Here is a 22,221-nt window from a genome sequence, read left to right on the forward strand (position 1 = left end):
TGAGGCCCAGCAGAGGCATAATAAAACAGATAAATGATTTTAAAAAAAATTGGTTTACTTACAGCAACCCTTTATTTTCTTTTTATTTTTGTAAAATAAATTTCTCTGTGGAATTGCTATTTACCCTGAACGCTGTAAACATTTCTAGTTAGCTCACTCCCAAAGCTCATCTAAGAATGAGATAACATCACGTGCAGCTATCCGGTGAAGCAAAGGAATGAGTCATCAGTCTGCAAGCTGAACAACAGATGGAATCATAGATTCAGACCAAGGTAAGCACAGTAATGAATGAAACACCAGTTTCTAAATTACACCTCTGGAGAAAGCAGTCTAGGATGGCAACTCATAAACATACCTACCTAGCCTAGCATTAAAAAGCATATAGGGAATCCAGTGGGCCACTTAGAAAAAAACTCCATGGAATTCAAGGGGGGGGAAATCTCCCTGAAAAATGTTTGAAACAGCTGAAGGAATTCCATTACAGCAGCGTACACCTCTGTAACTAACTTGGTCAAGTCTTGTGTCCTATGTTCTTATAGGTTGGTATAAATATTATGGATTAGGAAAATGTCATTTTTAAATAAACTAAGTAATTTTAATTAATTTATAGTGAACTCTGTTAGTTTTACTCCTACTAAGATTAGTACAATTTTCCTCACAGAATGAAAAAAAAAAAGACAATAGTGCAAATGCTCTCTCATTTTGTATTTAAACGGTTTCTTCTTTGACTAAACAAAGATAGCAGTCTCTCATAAAATGAGAGTACTTCCCACCAACCACACTGACAAAAAAGGCTCAAATTCTGTTTGCAGTTTTACTGGTCTAAATGCAAATAATCTAGGTAATAAGTTTAGATTTCTACCAAAGCAACTGAAAGCAAAACATGTCCCCAGAGATCTATAGCCTGATTAGTGATGATAAGCTGAGATAGCACAGCCCCAGCTGCTCAATATTACACAAAGAAAGAGGTGGGCAGGTTCAGAGAAAGCTGCACATATTGGTTTCACTCCTATTCACAATTTACCCCTACTATTTCACTCACCCACTCTCTCTTCATCAAAGCATGAAATGCCAGTTGCTTAGATTTAAGCTGTTCAATATTCAGCTACTGCCATCACAAATTACTAAATAAATTAACAAAATGCCACCATTCCACATAGTAACTCCCAAACACCAAGCCAGCCCAATGTATTTTCAGATGTTTCGCTCTCCTCCTGAACTCTTCTGCCCTGCCACCACCTAACCAGCCGCAGCCCCTGCACCGAGTTGCGACCACAGCTCCTGCTCCTTCCCTGCCCCAAGACAGCATACCCTTCACTGAGGACCGCTGTGGGTGCAGTACACATCAGGGGTACTTTTCCCCCAAACTTTCACCTGCACCTATACCTCACTGAGCATTGCATCCCATGAATTACCTTTAGTTACTGCATGCTACAGAGATCATGGTTACCGCTCTTCTGGGAACCCTATCCACAGGCAGTGCATGGTTGCCTGAGCTAGCTTAGCCCTCAGTGAGAAAGGGAAAAGAGAGCGGGAAGAAGGAGAGCCTGGGAACAGGGCCTTCAGCTTGGCTCTTCAGGAAACTTCCTCACCCGGTGACTCTGCTGGCTCAGGTGCAAGATTCACAGGTTTAATTTCGGTGGTTCTCTTCCTAATAACACTTTATTTTAGCCCAGACATGTTGCAACATACTGTGCACTGACTGCGCCAGTCTGGGCAGGGTGAACATGCTCAAAGCATACAGCTGAGAAAGGTGAGGACCTCATCAAGAAAAGTAATACCGAAGATATATTAAGAGGACAAGTGCTCAGAATGGGGCAGTACAGGATGATACGCCATTTAAGGACTTCCAACATATACCAGCATGTCCCAAAGAGGGAATACTACTAAATTTTTGTATTGATACCTCCAAACCTATGCTTCAACAGCTTAATAGGAAGATAATTTTGAAGGCTATAAAGACTACTTCCCTTCTTCTCCAACCTGGACCTGCTTCTTCACTTCCTGATTTTTTAAGGTAGCTCAGCTTCCATCTCTGTTTCATGGCTTCTAATTAACTTATTTCTCATTTTAAGTATTTACAGCTTGGGAGCAGAAAAAGCGAAGGGACAGGTGATGACCAGAAGGAACAAAAACTGGCTGTGCAGGATACCCACCCCAGGAGCTGGACCACCTCATCTGCAGGCAGGATGGAAAGCAGCTTGGGGGTGTCTCCTTCCTGTTCATGAAAACACGAGGGGCTGTGAAAGATTGCTTTCCCACCAGACTGCAGCTGTATCACACCTACCACGCAGTGACCCAGAGCACCCCTGCCACACACACAATTAAATTCTGTCAAGCCACTACTGACCACCCGTAGTGCACAGCACATGGCACGCTTTAATTTAGCATTAGCAAAATACCAATAGCCCCTGGAGAGACTTGGATTTAATTCTACTCCAAAACCATGTTCACTGTACTAGAAGCAAAGCAGCAGCAGTGAATAATAATTATTAATTGTCAGCTCTTTGAACATTTTCATACCTATACCGAATGTCTTGGAAAGGATAGCTCCTCTTCCCCAACAGGAATGCCAGAAACAATATTTTTCTGAAAAGGAAGGTCATTTCAGATTGCAGATGCTAACTCTACATTTCCTTTCTAAACAATTCAGATTCTGGAAGCAGAAGAAACAAGAATTCAGTATGTAAAACTGCAGCTCAAATATTTTCAGCAGCCCAGCAAAATCCTCCTGCACACATTCTTGTGAGTTAAAAAACAGATCTGCTGCGAGGCACAGCATGTACCTCATGGCAACAGTGCAGATTTATGTTTCTGCTCTCTGGGAAGTCACTGCTATGTAAAAGGATATGACTGGCTTCACAGGTCAAGGTAAAATCTATTGCTCTGAAACGGGCTGAAAATGGAAAACAGATCTAGCAGCCTAAACACACAGAGCTATCAGAAGGGGTTGAGGTACGACATGCCACCACTGGTTTATACAGTTTAAATAGCACAGTCAATGCCTTTCTTCTCCATTTGACAACTTCTCTTTTTGCTTTACATTTTCCTTGCTTTTCAGCCCTTTGGAAACCTCACTCACAAGGGGGAAGATGTCACATTTCCCCTGGAACAAAGTTCGCTTATGACACATTGTATAATTCCAAAAATACATAATGCATTAATTTGACACACTCCTGTCATCAAGACCTTAATTTCTAATATCTTCTTTTCCAGATACAATTAAAAAATTTCTCTACCTCAGCCATCTAATTTGTATCACTTTAAGAGGGTGAGTTTCTTCCCACTCACCCCAAGGTCATTCACATGGAAGATTCCCAAACCTCCTGGGGAAAATCCACTTGAGTCTCTTCTTGAACGTACTATGTTCTCACCCTAGCAAGTGACTACTAGTGAGCTGCTTTTCTCAGCCATAACTTTGTATTTTAACTCCTGTCTTTTCTTGACTCATTTATCCCCTTTTTCTGTGTATTAGTTTTCCCCCCTACTCTTGTGTGCCCATTAACTCTTTCCTTTCACCTTGGTTTTGCTCTCTGGACCTGTGTGTCCCTCTTCTTCTTTACCACCAGACTACCATGCATGCTACAAGTTATCTCAAATTTTGCAAAGGACTACAGCAATGATTTCTGTGCAATACTCTACCAGTCTAGGAGTGCTGTCTGGCGATTGTTCAAGTAGAACCCTAAAACTTAAGTGGGGCATTTGTAAAATAGATGTGCTTCTGCTATATAAACTTTATGACCTCCTACCTTCCCTAGAATTACAGCTGCTTCTTTTTCGATGTAAAAAGGCAGGGACAGAGAGAGATAGGATATCTGGATATACTGAAATGCTTTATAATGTCTTCTGGTGGACAATTAACTGTAGTCTGTGAGTCAGAGAACTGTAAGAGATCCACTTGCTCAGAGGTTTGTGATCTTTCTGGTGAGTTTTAGGAGTTATACACCATCTCAGATAAGTTGGCATTTCATCTTCAGAACAGACCTCACCTGGTTAAATATTACATATATCTTGCAGAAAGCAGAGGAACTATTGGCAGAGCAGTATTAAAATGCAACAGACCCTTTTTTTCTGTTTCTCGTAATACTGAGCTAGCCCTGCAGTGACCTAAGATGAGGGGACAGCTGACTAGGAGGTGACGGAGACACAGCACTCTCAACGCCACCACAGGCAGTATTGTCACAATCTGACCCAGCATCTCTGTCTTTCCCTTATCTCCCTCATTGTACATCTTTTTCTCGCACTGCAACCCCAACTGTATGTACACACAAATCGAATGACCTGGTGCTATGTTTTTTCACAGAATGTCCAAAAGTCTTATTCCCTGGTTTCAGAGTTAGATGGTACATAGAATAATGGGAGGGAACCCCAAAACCCAGAAACCCACCCCAAACTGTAAACTGATGTTGCTGACATCAATCTTGCCTCTCTAAATCAGCCCTAAATTAAAATATCACAAGGAAAGGATGTTTCGCAGAGATAATAAATACTGGTAATTCTTTTTCATAGCCTTCAATACACAGCCATTTGCACTTGTGAAAGACAATTACAAAACATTATTCTGATTCTGTGCATCACCAAAGCAAAACAGTGAATGTAATGTACCAGCATACTCCCTTTGCACTGCTCTCTCTGACTCTGCAGAGATGTCTGGGAAAAACACAAACCAATATTCATAATTTTAAAGATTCCCTTTCTGTGTCCTCTCCCACTGGTTTTTGTTCAATCCCTTCATGGTCTCACCATCGAAAATCAGAGCACCATTCACTGTCATGAAGCTGCATATCCTGGACATAAAGGAAAACCAAAGCTCTCCTTTTTGGACCAAATTCCTTAGATGGGAACATTGCCCAAGCGAAAGCAGCCTGGCTGAGCCATGTAAGAGGTTAGGAGGCAGGGGGTCGCATAGCAATCTTAATATTTCTGGACGCAAGTTCAGGAAAGAGAAAGCAAAGGCAGGTGCTGGTAGCTGCAGAGGACACCTGAGGAGTTGCTCCATGGCATTGCATATGTGGGCCAAGGCTGATCTTACTTTTCCTTCCCACGTGGCTGGGCAAGCAGCCCAGCTAAATGCACACAGCACCGGCATGGAGACTCGGCTCTGAATGTGCTCTTTATACCATATACATTGGCCAACTGGACCAAAAATACTCCCCAATTCTGCCCAGCACCAAAAAAATGAATGGAGCTGAAGAGCCACTGCCAAGCTGGAGAAAATGACCCTGACTTGGGCGAGCAGCTCCAAAAGAAACAGAGGAGGAAAGACTGGAAGATGTGTCTTCATAGGGCCAAACATACTCTTAGTCATGTCTTTGTCAGTAACTACTGTTTTTCTGCTAAGTTTGCATAATCCTTTGCACAACAAGGTATGCTTAACATATGATTTTTTAAAAATATTTTTAAAAAAAGAAAGAAAAATCTTTTTGCAGATTAAATTAGTAAAGCTATGAAGGCTGAAAAACTTCAGATTATAGATTTTACGCCGGCCTACTTCATTACAAACCTTGTGTGCAAATTAATTACAGGAAAATGTTACCTAATTAAATTTATTATGCTTTGATTTTTTTTTTGTTAACTTATTTAATTAAAAACTTCTCGATTTATGTAATTTATTATGGCATGGCCATAGTTAATGAAGCTCACAAAAGGTACTGTTGGATAAATTCACGCAAATGAGATGAAGCAGAGCAGAATGAGGGATTGTGTTCTCAGACTTCTGAGGCAAAGAAGCCTGAAATAAATGCAAGTTGTGAGTGTTTGGAGCAGAGGGTGCATTCATTGTAATTATTTCAGACTGCATGCTGATTGCAAAAGATTAACATAAATAGGAGTTGTTATTGCAGATGTTTCTATTCTTGCTAGGAAATCCCTTGAATACAGGAAGCACAGAATAAAAAATGTAAAGATGCTGTACTACAGCATCGTAACTTTTGTTCTATTCTTTTTTCTGTTCTGGACATACCAGAAGAAACGTAAATAAAGCTGTTCATCTTCAGGTCTTGAAGGAAAAACACCACTCCTCTCCAGCAACATGACAAAACATCTAGATGTAACCTCACTGCTCAGCAGTGAGCATTCTGACACGTTCCCTCCTCCCTCCCAGAAGTGCCCTTAGACTGCACGGCACTAGGTTACCCTCTGGAGCCTACGTGCCCTGCAGCTACAACCATAGTCAGTACAATAAAACTCATAGTAATTAACAGCTTTTAAGATCCTTGCTCCTCCATTCACAACAGCAAATTGGACACATAAATAATTCACATGTCATTTTGATAATTCCAACTCCCTTTCTACATTAAGGAATGGCAAAATTTCCATTCAGTCTGGAAAAAAATACACAAAGGTGGTCTTTTTGAAAGTTTTCCAAAAAACAGAAGTGGGTAAAAATGTCTAACGACAGTACTGGAGGTCTGTATAGTACATCTCATCATATCTTCTGCTTCACTTCCTCACTTCTCATAATTTGCCTTCTTGTCTCAGTAGGATCACAACACACAGAAACTAAGAAGAAAAGCAAATGGCTCAGGGCAGGGGTTTTTGACTGTAACTTCAATCTGTTCAGGTCTATCACTGCAACACGTTTTTAAAGAAGAATTATTATTACTCAAGCTCTTCAGTTATTTATGGACCAGCTGTATTAAGTACCCTCCACACTCACAGAGATCGGTATGAGTCAAAGATGCTGTGGTCAGTACAGTATCTGTCTATAGGCTGAACTTTATTTCCTATGGTTCTGCATTAAACATGAAACAAAAAGGTCATATGGGCCTTTCCATAGAGCAACACACATGTGCACGTACGCTATGTTTCGCAGTCACAAATGGCAGGGCAGTCAGCTACACCACCACGGGCCAGACCCCAGAGCTTCACCCCACTGCCTGGAGACCAAGGGGGTGCAAGCACCTTCCCTTTACGTTCCTCAGCCCCGCGCTTGCTCCATACCGGATGGTGCCAGGAACGTGTCGGACCTAAACCCTGCTTTCTTGGCCCGGGAAGGACAACGTCCTCTGCTGCCTGGGACTCGCTGTGCCGCAGGGCCAGTGTCCACCAAGATGGGCCTGGGACTCTGGGCACCTCTGCTGCCCAGCCCCGCCAGCAGATGGGCCTGGTTCCTTCCCAAAAGAGATGAGGCCATGGAGGAGGATGGTTGCATCGTGACCAGTGGTTTGAACGCTGCTAGGAACCAGAAGCCCACAGAGCACGTCTGTCTCGCAGCACAGACACTGCTACAGCACCTAGCTAAGACAGTTTTAATAGCAAACTCCACTGACAGCACAGCATATCTCATACTCCAAATCTGTCCCTCTATTTCAATGTTATGAAACAGTATCATCGACTGCAGTTCAGGTACAGCTTTAAAATAAAATGTACTAGTGCAAAAACAACAGCCCTCTCTAACATTTACAGAGTGACTTTCAGTGGAGCTGATCTCACAGGATTTCTTAAGTCTTTCTAAGCCAATTGTATAATGCCACAGGTTTTCACAAGCATAGCTAAGGGTAGAGTTTGGGTCTCCGTATATATGATTTCTTCTATTCACTGCCAGCTGCAAGGGGTCAAACACTGACAGAGCACAGAAGCAATTCTACATAACAATGTTGCAGAGGAAGGAAAGCGTGGTCTGTGGCAGTGGCAGAGGGAATTCACTGCAAGCACAACGCAACCGCTGGGGTCTGAAAAAGAGGGAACAAGCAAAAAAAAAAAGATAGAAATGCTGTTTCCCCAACACAGAACAGTAGGGGTGCAATAGAAATTTTACCATACTTGCCGGGGGGAGCAGGGGATTTATGGGCACAATTACAAATTCTGCAAATCCTTTCCAAAGGACTGTCCTTGAACAACTGAAGCAAGATCCCAATCTCCCCAAACTAACTACATAACAGGGCTCAGCAGGAATGAAATGCATTGTATGACTGTCACTTCTATCATTTTGAGCAGAATCTTGTTTTAGTAACCTGTCAGATGACAAGGGTAGATATGAATTCAGTAGATAATATTGAAGTCCCAGAAATAGTTATTTCAAGTATTTTTATATCGCACATTAGGAACAATACCTCACTTCCCATTTGGACATATGCTGTGTTCAAATCAGTATGAATAACATCCATTTTTAAGGTGTTTTCATTATGATTTTGCATAAGTCTATCACAAACTGAGACAGCATGCGCATTATGGATGTAAATCTACTATGGCTTACACCCACCTTAATCAAAGCAACTTCAGTGAGCTCAGATTTATGCAGGTTTACCTCAAGTCTTTAAATGTGAGTGATTCTCAAGCAAAAAAAAACCCCACAATACTGATGTTTCCAAAACAAATAGCGACCGAATCACTAATGGGAACACCCTTGTACAACCCTGGTCTCAGATCTGAACCTGCGCACATTCCTGTGGCTCTTTCTCCTTGTAAAATCCAGCTCCATCCCCAGCAGACCCATCCGTCAGCTCCGGCACGGATACGGGAGGACCAGCTCCGGGCACCTGCACTGAAAGTCTTTTGCTGCCCTGCTCCGTGTAACCCTTAGCCCACACAAGGCGTTATGTTGGTGCATGGGAAGAGTCCTCTGTAGCTGACACCTCTGAGAGACAGGAAAACATAACTTTCAAAAACCAGCAGCAATGAAAAGGGAAGAGAGACAGTAAGATAAAAAGAAAACAGTAAAAAGTTTAGGGACTCTAAACATTCTCATTAGTATCCAAATATTTGCAAGGAAAATTACACAAAGTTTACTTTTTATTAACTTGCTACACTGCTCTGCTATAATGAAACATTTCTCCACCCTTGATTGGGAAATGCAGAGGTGCTGTACTTGTTTAAGCCTTTTGAAGACTTTTCTAATCTATCACTTGAGAACAGCTTACCTTCTTATTCAGAATGACCATTTTCCCCTGAGAAAGGAAAGACCTATCCATCTCCCATTTCAGACCTCCTAAGCTGACTCACATCTTCTAAAACTCTTTTTCTTTGTTGTGCCAACATCTCTAATGGACTTTGTTCTTTAAACACCACTTTGGTTCAGAGAAAAATTAGAACAAGGTTTTAAAAGTTCTGGGGAAGGGAAAAAAAAAGAAAGGAAACGGCTGGAGTGTTAAGAGATTTTTTTAAACCCACATTGCAAAATGCCACATGGGACTCCCTCATTGCTGAGAACATTGAAATCTCACCTGCTCACCCTCCCCTAAACCATGCCACTCACTAAGGGAAAAGAATTGAGCACTTTTTCTCAGTAAGGTTTTGGAGAAGACCTCCTGACGTCCTGAATCACAACCTTGAAGGCCTTATGCAAACCATGGCAATTAAAAACATCCTTGACTCACACTGATGATATTAATGTTAAAAACTCAAATGGTGGTATTTTAGAGTGCAGTAAGCATAACTAAGTTTGGCAGCAGCAGGTACTGAAAACTTGCCATCGTTCCTCTTACACCCTGGACCAGCCACCCATCCTATAAAGAAACTCCTCTTTGGTAGAAAAGCCCAGCTCTTGAGCAGACTTTTAAGACGATGACTTCTGAGGGAAGCCCATTACTGCTGATAGCTGTGAGCCCTTCACACAGATGCCCAGAGACAGAGCTCCTGTCTGAGATGCTTTCCTGGATGGATTAGGAGCTCCATGACTTGCCCTTTGTACCAGTGTCCATGTTTCAGCCCTTACAAATCCCCATGTCCCATGCACACTCAAAACGCCCATTTTCTCTGGGCCCAGGAAAATGCCTCCATCAGGGCTGCCAAGAAAGTAATTGTAGGCTTAGCAAGGATATGCTTTAGCATTAGCTGGATGTTTTATCTTTTACCTCTCACCAGAGGTACAAATCTTACAGGATATGTTTCAGCATGTCCTGATCTTTCTGCCCTTCATCTCTTCAGATGAGCCTTCTTACACAGGTATTTTATTTGGTACATCCCTGCCAGCTCTTTATAGACAGCACATCCCTCTCATGCTGCCCCCAAGCCCGACAAATGCAAGCCCAAACTGAGGAACACCGACCCCGTCACATCTGATGAATTACTGCTGACAGAGGCTGGCGCTTTTGTTTGGTTCGTTTAGGGTTTTGGTGGTGGTCGTTGGTTTTTTTTCTGGATGGGCAAGAAAATCAAGCTCCCCCTTCAAATGAACCCAGGGTCAAACCCCTAATGAAAAATCCAAGGCTTTCACCAGCAAGGGGAACTACAACACAGCGTAAGGATGCAAGGTGAACTTTACAATGTCCCACAGAGCCCCTGAGGTAAAGAGGGGTGCCCCAAAGCCGTGGTCTGACACGGTCGCACGTGCACCCTGCCCTTGCGGCGACGAGGTTCACAAGGAGTCTGCAAATGCCTGCTTCCTTCTACAACGCTGACATCGAGACGCCAGCACTGCCGCTGCTGTAGGGCAGCAGGGCACCTGACTTTCAGCCCAGTGTTTTCTTTGCTTGTTATCACAGTCGCTGAATAGTAATATTCTCCTTATCGCATCTGAGGAATACAGTGTTCCTCTTTAATCTGAAAAAGTACAGGCTATGGCACAGGAAGCAGGTTTCAAAAGGTTTACACAGATGGGCTTTTTTTTTCCCCCATTCTGGTGTGAAAATGATGAAAAGATAATATAATTACATTTTTTTTTAATATTGAATTTGTTTGGGAAGTGAAGACACAGAGCACTTGCTTTTAATTTCCTTTTTCCAGGTTCATTCTTTATTTAGTAAGAACTATAAAAATTCTTTTGAAGAAGTAATATATTCAAGACTAATAAAATTGAAGTGCAAAATATTTTCAGAGGCAGCTTAGGTACAATTATTAAGTTGTCAAATAAAATCATCTAGTCTAAGTTATACTGGAGAAGGGACAAAGTTTATAGCTAATTTCTCAGACCAAAAGGGAACTGTTTCCAGGAGCAACCCTTCTATCCAAGATGCCGCTAGGTAACTCCAAGAACAGTCAGGTATATGGGTGAAAACAGTGAACCTGCGTACAGTGTCAATGTTAGCAAGAAGTCCACCTCTCACCAATCTCCAATTTTCACTACCACGAACTTTCCACCGCTACAGTCAGCCTACCTCTACTCACATCAACTGACCACAACAAGCTCAGAATCTGTAATTAAAAACAAACATGCTTTTTTTCCTAGATGGCAATAGTGAAGTGCATTTCCCTGATAGCTGATCCTTAGAAATTAAATCTTTCTCTGTCAGCTGTGGTATTTAAGTCACTAAAAAGTTACCCTCTCAGTGCCCTTTACCTGCAACTGACTGGTCCAAAACGAAGAAACAATGTGGATGGGCTGAGACCGAATGCTTTTAGAGCTCCATTAGCTCCTGCATACACACATCACATCTGCCAGTCACAAAAATGTCATTTCTACTACAATACAGGTATTTATTAAATTCAACAGTCTTTTTAACCCCTTGCCTAAAATATTTTTAGAAGAAAGGTAATAATAATATTTAAAAAAAAAAAATTGAGGAAACTACGGATGCATAGGAAATTGAGAAGGCTACTTGGAGTAGCCAAGTGAATGGAAGAACACATGTGGTCACAGAATCAGCCCCCAGCTCCCCAGTGCTTTGCATTAATGAAGCAAGCCGGATAGTATTTTAGTCTCCCTTTGCAGAAGCCCAAGTGATTACTCGGGATTCAAAGCTGCACTCCACAGCTTCTAGAACCAAAATTTAAAAATAGCAGTTTTAGCCCATGATTAAAATTGCTTCATTAAAACAACAACCAAGACCCAGTAACTCCAGTCAACAAGACTCCTTTTGGGGAGCCCACAGAAAGCCAGAGCTTACCTGCTCTGCAACTCCACAGCAAGAGGAAAATAAAGGACCTGTGCAACCTGCAGTGTCCTCATTCACCTCATGTTTTTCTAATGATTTCCCAGCCAACTCAAACATCCATAAACTTTTAAAAGCAATTTACTTATCATCAAAGCATTGCTTGCCAAGTCATGCATGCCACAGTGAAAAAAATACTCAGATGACAGTGCATGGAGCTGACACTGCATGGAGAGCGCTTCTCTCAGGGAAGGCTAGGTTCTTCTTTGGAGAAGGGGCAGAGTCTGTAGAAGTATGTTTGTGGTGTGGCGATACAGCCACACAGAAAGTCCCAGTTGGGATGGTATTTTTAAACAAACTAATCCTGAAATTAATGCAAAATATGTTTTATTGGATCTGACCTGCAGTCTGATTTCATATCAAGAAAGATCCCCAGCACGACAGCTTTTTGAATGTAAAAAATAAATACACAAAAAAATAAATGCACAGTTTGTATGTAAAAAATAATACAGTGAGCCAAAATCGGTGGCAAAGGTGTAATAGCAAATATCGCTATGGTGAGCTTGCAAGAAAGAGCCGTTCTCAGGCAACAAAGACTGAATGCGAGAGGGTACATCAATTATTGCTGCACAAACCAGATCAAAAGAACAGCCCGCAGCTGATACGTTCATAGTTGTTCATGCGGCATGACAATGAGAAGGGCTGAGATGATATTAGACAATACAACAGCATGCATTCGAATTTTTAACAGCTTCATGCAAATTTTTTTTTTTTTTGCTCACAACCAAGGGAAGTTGCAATGCTACTGACACTGCACAGTTGACTGTTGTTGTTCAATGTGTTAAAAAAAATCTGCTATAATTAAGAAATTGCTTGGCCTCTGTCCATTTTGTTCCACACTGCTGCCTCACACTTGTTTAAAGAACTGAGAAAATTTGTTGAAAATGTGGCAGATAGTGGGAAAAAACCCGTTAAGCTTGACTGGTTCAAATTAGGCGGTATTTGTACAGATGGAGCACCTGCCATGACTGGCAAGAACAACAGTCATGTCGCTTTGCAAGAAAAGTTTTTGGATTGAAAGTTATTGAAATACCATTTGTAACCATCAGGAATTTTTTCTGAGCCAAAGATTTAGGTTTCTTACATGTCTAAATCCTGTCATCTCCTACTCTAGCAAAATAAGTATTTATGCATGAGAGCTGCCAATAAGCATACCATGTAATTGATGAAAATGATGAGCAGAATACATATACAATGTCTTTTGTCAAAGGGCAAAAACTGTGAAAGATTCTGGAAACAGAGAATGACCGATACATTTTCTTAACAGAGATTATTAACCCTTCGACGACAACAGTCTGCTTAAAACCAAGAATGGGATCAGAAATCTGGTCTGTAGGGACATGACATCTCAGCTTTGCAGCCTCAAGACGTACTTACAGGGAAAGGATTGCCCATTTACTGCATGCTGTCACCCACGTGCTGCTTTTAAGTCAAAGCTGAGATGTTCTTATTCCATTTAAACTGGTGTGCTTCAGTTATTTGCAGTGTGCGAGAAGTGACAACTGAAGGTCTGAGAAATACTGTGATCTGATGTTTTGGGAGTTGTTTCACTCTAAGTTTGAAGATCCTAGAAGACAACAATTTCCCATTTGTATCCCATTTTATAACGTGATGTAGACCATTTTCTTTGAAACAGTTTGGAATCTCTCAGCTTTAAATAAGAGGAGATATCCTTGCAGCAGCAGAGTGAAGATCAATACTCTTATCTACAGAACAGGACCAGGCACACTGAGAGAACAGCAGAATCTGAAAATGAGTACTTAAAAGCAGTTCTCCTCTGATACATGCCTTCCCTTTTAGTGTTTGTGCAGATCGGGAACGACACATATTCATGAACAGTAACACTCAATTACAAACTTTGTTAAAAATAGACTGTTCAAAAGTCACCAATTCTCATCTCAATGACTTGGTGTCAACAGAGCTGAAAACAAGGGCAAAAAGGACGTTTAGAAACACTATCAGACTATTTGAAGGTTGCAATGGCAGTTGTATTCTGTTAACTTCATTTCAGGAGAAAAGAACTAAGGGTCATTCTCTCTTTTGACACTAATAACAATAAATTATGTTTAATAATACAGAGGAATCAAGATAAATTTTAAAGACCATTTGCAGTACACCTAGGGGAAAAAAAAACAAAACAAACAAACCCTAGCCAGACTTGTTATAAAGACTAGATTTACTGATTCCCAGTCTTGTGAACAGTCTCCTGCCTTTGAGTATTTTCCCTCTTCTGGAACTTCTACATTTGCACATACTGATTCAAGATTTTTGTTCTTGGCAAATACCATTTTTGCCTAGATGGAGGAAAATATAACAGAACATCACTATTTCAAAATAAAACTTCAGACTAAAAAAAGCATTACAGAATCTGTTTTTAGAAGTGTATGAAAAGGTTTGTTGGTGTTGTGGGTTTTTTTTAAAGTAAGAGTGTATTGAAAACAATACACAAATACTGCTACATGAAGAATTAAAAATAATTTAAATGGAAGTCTAAATAGATTGTGCCAATTTTCATTACCCAACACAAAATAAAAATGGGTAAAAAAGTCAAGAATTAAAACACCGGTAGCTTAAACTTATTTTGGTTTTAATGTTCATAAGCTGAAGTTTCATCAGTAAGATATATAAACACCATTGCTTGCTTAACCACATATGACGTAGCAAGCAACTTCATATAAAATTTTTGTTGTAGTTCCTCTTCTAAGAGGAAAAAGCACTTGCCTCTGTTCTTAACGGAGGAGGAGTACTTGCATGAACTGAACACTGTACACCCAGTGCTTTTGTTTCTTTTTAATTATAATGCCTTTACAATAGCAAACAGCATAGATTCATTTGAATGTCCAAAGGCTTCACCCCTTAGCTGCAAATTATTCACATGCACATAAACATGTGTACTTTGTAAGTATTACAAAAATACTTTGCATGAAGCAAATTCTGCCAAAGCGATACACATTTGTAATCTAGATGAGGGAAACAACCCTCACGTGCTTTTCACGTGTCCCGCTAACTCCCAGTACAAGCATATTAAACACTCAGTCGTTCAAGCACTCTAATGAAATGCTGAATATTCACAATCTTTACATACAAAATATCTTTAGTTAGTACAGTGGCAAAAGTATGTAACCCAGTTTTGGTAAACTGCAAAAAAATACTCCCTTTAAAATCAATGCTATTATTTGTTGGAGGAAGAGGTAACTTTCACTGCAACTTTGACAGAAGAGGAAATGATAACACCATTAAAACTAACAACATCCACAAAGTATACCTCTTAAGACAGCCTGTCACTAAGGCATGCCACCTTTAAAAACACACGCCCTATTAACTGAGGCTGTGCGTCCAAAGGATGAAGCAGGAACATGAAGTGACCCCCCAGGAGAACACTCTGTGTCAGACTTCCATAATTTGAGTAAAATAGAGGTTGTTATGTAAGCACTGCAATATACAGACTTATACAGATAATATTTTCCAATTGAAAACTCCACGGAAATTTTAAATCCATCCCCTGCCCCTCTGATCCCTTCCTGTCCACCTTCTACTTTCTTTATGCATTGTTTCCCTTTCCCAACTTTCTTTTTATTCTGTTTGTCTCTCCTTTTACTGTCACTTTATAACCAGACTTTTCATTTATTGTTCCTTAAATAATTAAATAGTCTCCATTTGCTTTCCTGCTTCCAAGCCAGAGTAGCATCCCATTTATGTGCTATCACTCATTTCTATCACCTTTCACTTTCTCTTGTTATCATATCTTTATAGTACTATTTGGCAGGCAGAGATCAACTTTTTCTTCTCAGAGGGTAAGTTAGCAGCTTTATGAAACTGTTATTAATGTAGGACAAAATTCATTTAAAACACACACTAGCTAGTTGAACTGACCCTGAAAAGCAGAGGTAAACCTTAATCAAGTACATCAAGATCTGTAATGCTAATTTTATCTCTGTTCAAGTAAAAATTCCAATTATCCAGTTCAATGTATCTCTGAAAAGGCCTTTTACCAGCCCGTTTACTCGAGAGGCATTTTTATCTCCTCTCTTATCTGTGGAGTTGAGACACAAAAAGCCAAGTTCAATCCCTCAGCAAGGCTTCTAGTCTGTCTCATGGCAAGCCCATGGCACAGCAGGGAGCCGAGCCAGAGGGCTATGCTGCAACCCCACCGACCCCTTCATCCTTTGGGAAGTCTGAACTACCCAGTTCAGCCACTGCCTTTCTCCTTGCTGTCTTTTACTTTTCCCCTATTTTGAGGGCATCTGGCCTTCTTCATCTGTTCCCACTTCTCTCTCTCTTTTTTTCATCTCTATAAAAGTTCATACCTTCCACAGAGAGGAACTTGATTTTAATTCGGCTACCATTGCCTTGCCCTCGCTGACAGAAAGCAGAACTCAGGAGCTGTGCTGATCCTTACGGTAAAAGGCTTTTCCCATGTCCAGTGTTGAAGTCAGTGCAGAAAGAAGCTAATTTAAAAAAAAAAATCTGCTCACTGAAGGTACTCAGTAAAGCATTTAAATATCCAGGGGGAGAGAAATAAAAGTTACTTTCTTGTTCCGTAGCAGTAAGCATTGTGCTTATTCTTCAAAGTTCAAACTAAGTCCCTGTGTAAAACAAGCCAGCACCGGCTAAAAATGCTGCTTAGTCTACAGAGGTAAGCAATGCAAGTCATCAATGGCAAATACGGACACCAATTACCCACAGAAATCTTCATGAAGCAGGAGCATACATCTTTAATCGTTGTGAAATAATGAGATCCTCCTCCACAGTGGGTTTGGCAATTGTTTATCTAAACCATGAGCTCAGATGAAGCAGCGACTAAAACTGATACCACATCATACTGATTTTTCTCTGGGATGCACCCACATGTCCGTTGTACATCCGGACTAACAAACTGCACCAGAATGATGGAAGCACAGGAACTACTTTACGAAAAGAGCTAGATTAAAACTAGAAGCAGAGATTTAAATTCACCAGAAGAGAACAACTCTAAATTTGAGGCTACTTCACCCACAGCACATTGGATTTAAGAGTAGAATGCACACCTTGTTCATGCATGTATTTACAGACTGTAATCCATTTAAAAATACTTATTGAATGTGCTGAGAAATTCCTATATCCTTATTGCTTGTAGTTTCTGTAGACATATTGACATTTGATTCATACCAGCACCAAAGTGCTCTACCAAAACTGCACTTTCTGGAGGTTACTTTTAATAAATAATATTTAAAAAGGCTTGGCCAAACAAGCCAAGGTAAATGCTACATATTCCATGAACTCAAATAATTTATTCTTGGCTCAAAATACCATCATTTTAAAATAAGGTTCTGTTTAGCATTATTATAAGTTTCTAAATTTCATAGCTCCATAAGAGTTTTCTCCAAATTTACGAACAAATTTTACTGGATGAAGCAAAATTATAAAGACTGTTTTGCTAGCCACAGAACACTAATTTAATCTGCATTCTCAAGTGAGGGCTGATCCAAAGACCATGCATGCAGATGACAACAAGGACAGTAGTTACATGTTACAGATCCTGTAAGTCATCGCAAATGCAATATTCTACTCGGAGAAAAAGTACCTTCCTTAGTCCATCTTCTGATTAACTGAAATGGTAACAACAAATATTTCTACACATATTCCTGCTTGCTTGAATTATTCATTTCATTAAAAAGTTTAAAATCTTCCTGCCAGTGAGCCACGTATCCCTTGTGTTACTCTCATAAATATTCCTAGTGAAGTGACAGGAAATATCCTTAAAAGCAAGATTCAGAAGTACCTTATTATTTAACTGAACATCTAAAGGTGATTTTGTAATAAAGCAATAAATTTTCTCTGGGTTTAGACACCCAAGTTAGCACTTCTGAGTAAGGCTGAATTTTATAAATTTCAGTTCTACTGCTTGGAGGTTATTTCTTGAGCTGACATATCATGCGTTTGCTCTGAAGTTACTCTAACGCAGCTTCTGCATGAGCAGGAGGAGTTTCCGACCTCCCAAAAGATTTGAAATATGGACCCCGTAAAGCACACGGAAGAGACAAATCACAATATATCCTTAAATTAAGTCTTGCTATTCTGTTTATCTGTGACAAAACTCTCATGGACTTTATTAGCACAGGACTGGATCCAGAGCACGAACTTATATGCCTATTAAATGATACTTCTTTTTCGATTAATCTCTCATTTGAGGCAAAACACATTGATTCTTGCTAGTTGCAGATACAATCCTCCTTCTCATTCACTCAGGCCCTGATCTCCAAGATACTGAGCAGCTTCAATTCACCCTAAGGCAATGGAAAACCACAATCACCCACAGGAGCTCATCTTAGTTGGACTGAAGTCAGCACAAATTTTACAGCAGACCTCAGGGAAGGCAAGATGAGGGCTCAGTGACCCAACCAGCAATAGCTGAATAAATGTAAGAGATCTGGACTTAACCCCAAGTTCTTCTCCTACCGAAGTCAAAGACCTCTCATTTGCGCCAATGGGCGCATCCCCACATAGTGCCTGGAATTATAGTGCCATAGTATGCTGGAACTACCTGACAACGGGCCCAATCCTGCTGTCTTGATTTGTCAGAATATCACCTGTAGGAGTAATCCCATAGAAACCCACGGCAACTTGCACAAGTAAGGGCTACAGAATCAGCTAAGCAATCACACTGTTATAATTAATTCCAAGCAATTTTACTATTTAGAAACTAAACTAGAAAATTAGACTCTGAACATACCAAAGGCATTGCAAATTAGTTCATTCTACAGCTTAAATACCTTCTTTCCCTCTAAATCAAACTAGAAGCCCATTGTGTGCCTGTCCTTTTTAATTAAATTACTAAGAATAATATCAACGGGTAAGCCATATGAACACTGTGGTGCTCTATATCAAAGCCTTCAAGCTACCGCTTTCAGTAGGGTGTGACGCACACCTTGCAATTTAAATGTACAAATTATTAGACAGATTACCACAAGAAGAAATTGTTGCCAGTTATTTTTCAGCATTCAGAAGAGGCTATCCTAGTCAGAGTCTGCAGCTCTAAAAGTACTCATTTTCCTTTCCTTGCCAAATCTGTAACATTTCCTCATGGTTATTATTTTTTTTAAATAATTACAATAACCTCAAAATCATTAGCTTATTTTGTCATTTTCATATATACGTAAATACCTCTGGGCTCACTTCTTTGAAAAGAGCACTGAATGTTGTTTACCTGGTTTTCATTCTGACTCTTTAAGTAGTTGGTTTATTCATGCCTTTCAAGTTATTTGGCTGGTTTTTATTCTGTAATCACACCATTTCTACTGTCTAGGGACATTCAGAAAGACGGGGTGATAAGCTGCAGCCTGAACCACTTTGCGATTTTTCTAACAGATACCCTAAAATCTTCTAATTTTTGAAGGTAGAAGCCAAGAAGGAAAGAAAAATTCCCGCTGGCACATCCGAGACATTCTCCAGATTTTTGGAGAGGGGAAATTCTGGACGTGTAGATCGCCAGAAAGGCGAGAGAAGAGCCTGCAGTTTCCAGAGCTCAGGCATACCACACACACACACAGAGTACCCATTACCCGCTCACTGCAAGCGATCATGACATTTATGTGCGGGCTTTAAGGTCGCGGCCGTGCCCTGCTCCGGGCGCCGGGCCACCGCGGAGCCTCCCGCCGCCGCGGGAACCCCCCGCCGAGCCGGGGGGGGGCGCGGCGCACCCCGCCAAGCGCCCGCCGAGGCTGCTCCCGCCCAGCTCGCCCGGGGGGCTGCACCTGCCACCCGGGGAACCCCAGCGCCACCCGCGACGGTCCCTCCCGGTGCCTTACCGGGCAGCGGGCGGCCCGGGGCGGTGCAGCTCACCTGGGCGCAGCGGGCACAGCCCGGCTGCCGCCCGCTACCATTTGTTGCTCGCGTTCAGAGGGAGCTGCCCTCTCCTCCCCATCACAGCCACCGCCGCCTGCTCCGTAGCAACTGGTCCTGGTAGGTCTCAAAGTGGAAAAATCCCACGGCAAGACACACGGCGTCTTCTCACCGCTCCCCGCCTCCCCCTTCCCCGCCAGCCCCGCGCCCCGCTCCGCGCCCCGGCCGCCGCCTGCATGCTGATCAGCGCGACCTCCGGCAGCCCGCCCCGCACACGGCCGGGGAGCGCAGCGGCCAGGCGCCTCGGAAACAGAGACCTATGGGGGTGCGCTTTTTTTTCCTCCCCCTTTTCTGATGCTGCTCCGGTACGGGATCGGGGGGCGCGGGTCTTAAATCCCTCGCTTGCTCCCAAGCGAGGGGGTGGCAGCCCCCTCCCCGCAGCCTCCGCCCCTCGATTCCCTCCCCACCCGCCCGCTGCCTCGGCGGAGCCCCGACCCCGTCGCCCCCCAGCACTCACGGGGCGCCGGGGGCTCGCCACCACGGGCCGGGGAAGGGAGTATCTCCGCTGGCCCTCGCCGATCAGCGCTGGGCAAGGTGGCACGGCACGGCGGTAAGCCCCTCGGCGGCAGCAGCAGCGCTGCTCGCCTCCCTCCCTCCCTCCCCGTCGAGTTTCCTCCCGGCGCTATCGCCCCCCCCCCCCAGCGCGGCCGCGGGGCCCCGCAACTCACATCGCGGAGCGGCGCCTTCCCGCAAAACTTCGCGGCGTGTCGCCCCCGGCGGCTCAGCTCCGCTCGGCTCGGCTCGGCTCGGCTCGGCTCGGCTCGGCTCGGCTCGGCTCGGCTTGGCTCTGCTCGGCGCGGCTCGGCCCGCGCCCCAGCGGCGCAACAGGCAGCGCAGCCTCACCTGGCGCGGGGCCGCCGCGCCATGGGAGCGACGGGCGGAGCCAGCCGGCGGGGCGGCGGGGCCCGGGCGCAGCCACCGCCCGCCAGCCCTGCTGCCTCCGCCGGGCGCGGGCCGGGCGGCTGTGCCTGCCGCGCCGCCGCTCCCTCCTGCCCCTGCGCTGCGGCTGCAGGCAGGCAGGCAGGCAGGGAGAGAGGGAGGGAGGGAGGAGAGAGCGGGGCGGGGAGGGAGGGAAGGAGGAGACTCCCCTCTCGCTCCCACAGCACAGCGGGCAGCTGCCCCCCCCCACACACCTCCGCCGCGGGAGGGGTGATGCTGTCCGTCCTTCCCCGGGACTGATTTTGGCTCTCACCCCCTAGCTCCAGGGGCAGAGTCGGGGGCCGCCCCGGCGGAGGCTGGTGCGCGGGCGGGCAGAGGCGCTGTCTCTCCCGCGGGGTGCGCAGCCGCCCGCGCCGGGGGCCGAGGGAGAGCCCTGCCTGCCGGGAGCGCCGCCGGCCCGCGGCGGGCGCGGGTTGCGTGCAGAGGGTGCTCCTGCTCTCCCCGCTGCCTTCCAGGTTCCCCAGCAAAACATGAATAAGGTTAATTGTTTTGCCAATCTGAATGAAAAGCTGTTATTGCCAGCGTATAATACTTGATTGGGCAAACTTGCTACTGCACAGTTTTTGCTACGGTAGTTGAACTTACTCTGCACCCAACTTAACCAACCCTTTGAACTGGTCTTGCGTAGAACCAGTTATTCAGACCCTGCTTTGGGTGTACCATGATTCTTGCTGGGGTGACTTTTCTTCTCTGAGAGGTGCTTCTGTGAAATGTGCTGTTGCAGCAGTTGCATGGACTGTCAAAACACAGGCTTGAAGGCACATCACCAGTTGGTTGCCTGTCTCACTCAAACATGCGTTCTCTGTTGTGCACTTTTCTACTCTGGCTTTGCAAAGTAAACTTTCTATTTACCTCGTGCAGCAAAAGATTCTGTTGCCTGTCTCCAGTTGAGAGCACCTGGGTAGAAGGGTTTTAGAAAGATTAATCTTTGCTTGGTAGCTGGTTTGCTTTAAGGTGAAAGCCGCCTAAGATGCAACATGGAACAGAAAATGAATCGGCTTGGATTTCCTCTGCGCTTTTTTTGCCTCTAACTATACAAACCTGTTTTATCTCCATATAGGCCATTGTTAAAAAGAAACTGCTGGGTCAGAAGGACCACTGCTATGGCCACAGATAGGTGGTCTTTTTGGCAGGGGGAGAAGGAAAAACATGCAACTAATACAATGCTAAATGCCATTCTCCATCGTTGAACCTCAGTCCTGGGAGTCTCTACCCTAGTAAATATTACCTGCCCAAGTAATGTGTCTGAATCATATTAGCAAGAGAATGTAGGACCAGGTCTTTGTATTATATCAAAACCTGCTTTTTTGCTCCTAAGAATATTTGCAAATTGGCTCAGGAACACTTTTATGTATGCCTATCATTTTACATTCTTATTAGTATAAGAGGAAATAGCAAATATGAAGAAACTTGATAAAAATCACTTTCGTCAGTTCCATACACATTGCTCACACTGACTGACTCAACCCAGCTTTGAAGACATAATCAGTTAAAAAATAAGAACTTAGTACACGAGCGTGCATTCCTGTTTACAATGTGTTGGATCGTGTCACAAAGTCGGTGACCAGAAGAAGCCATGACTGGACTGCCA

The 22,221-nt window shown here is 43.3% G+C and overlaps 1 protein-coding gene across 1 annotated transcript in view; it reads right to left on the reverse strand.

Moving 5' to 3' along the window:
• Window positions 1-20,500, reverse strand: part of LRRC3B (leucine rich repeat containing 3B) — a 47,790-nt gene extending 27,290 nt beyond the window's left edge. The window contains exon 1 of the mRNA XM_050892305.1: window positions 20,360-20,500. The gene's annotated coding sequence lies outside the window, so the exon portion shown is untranslated. The remainder of the gene's footprint in view (window positions 1-20,359) is intronic.
• Window positions 20,501-22,221: the final 1,721 nt, after the last annotated feature.

This window comes from Gymnogyps californianus, chromosome 2 (genome assembly GCF_018139145.2).
Source record: "Gymnogyps californianus isolate 813 chromosome 2, ASM1813914v2, whole genome shotgun sequence".
Lineage (NCBI taxonomy): Eukaryota > Metazoa > Chordata > Aves > Accipitriformes > Cathartidae > Gymnogyps > Gymnogyps californianus.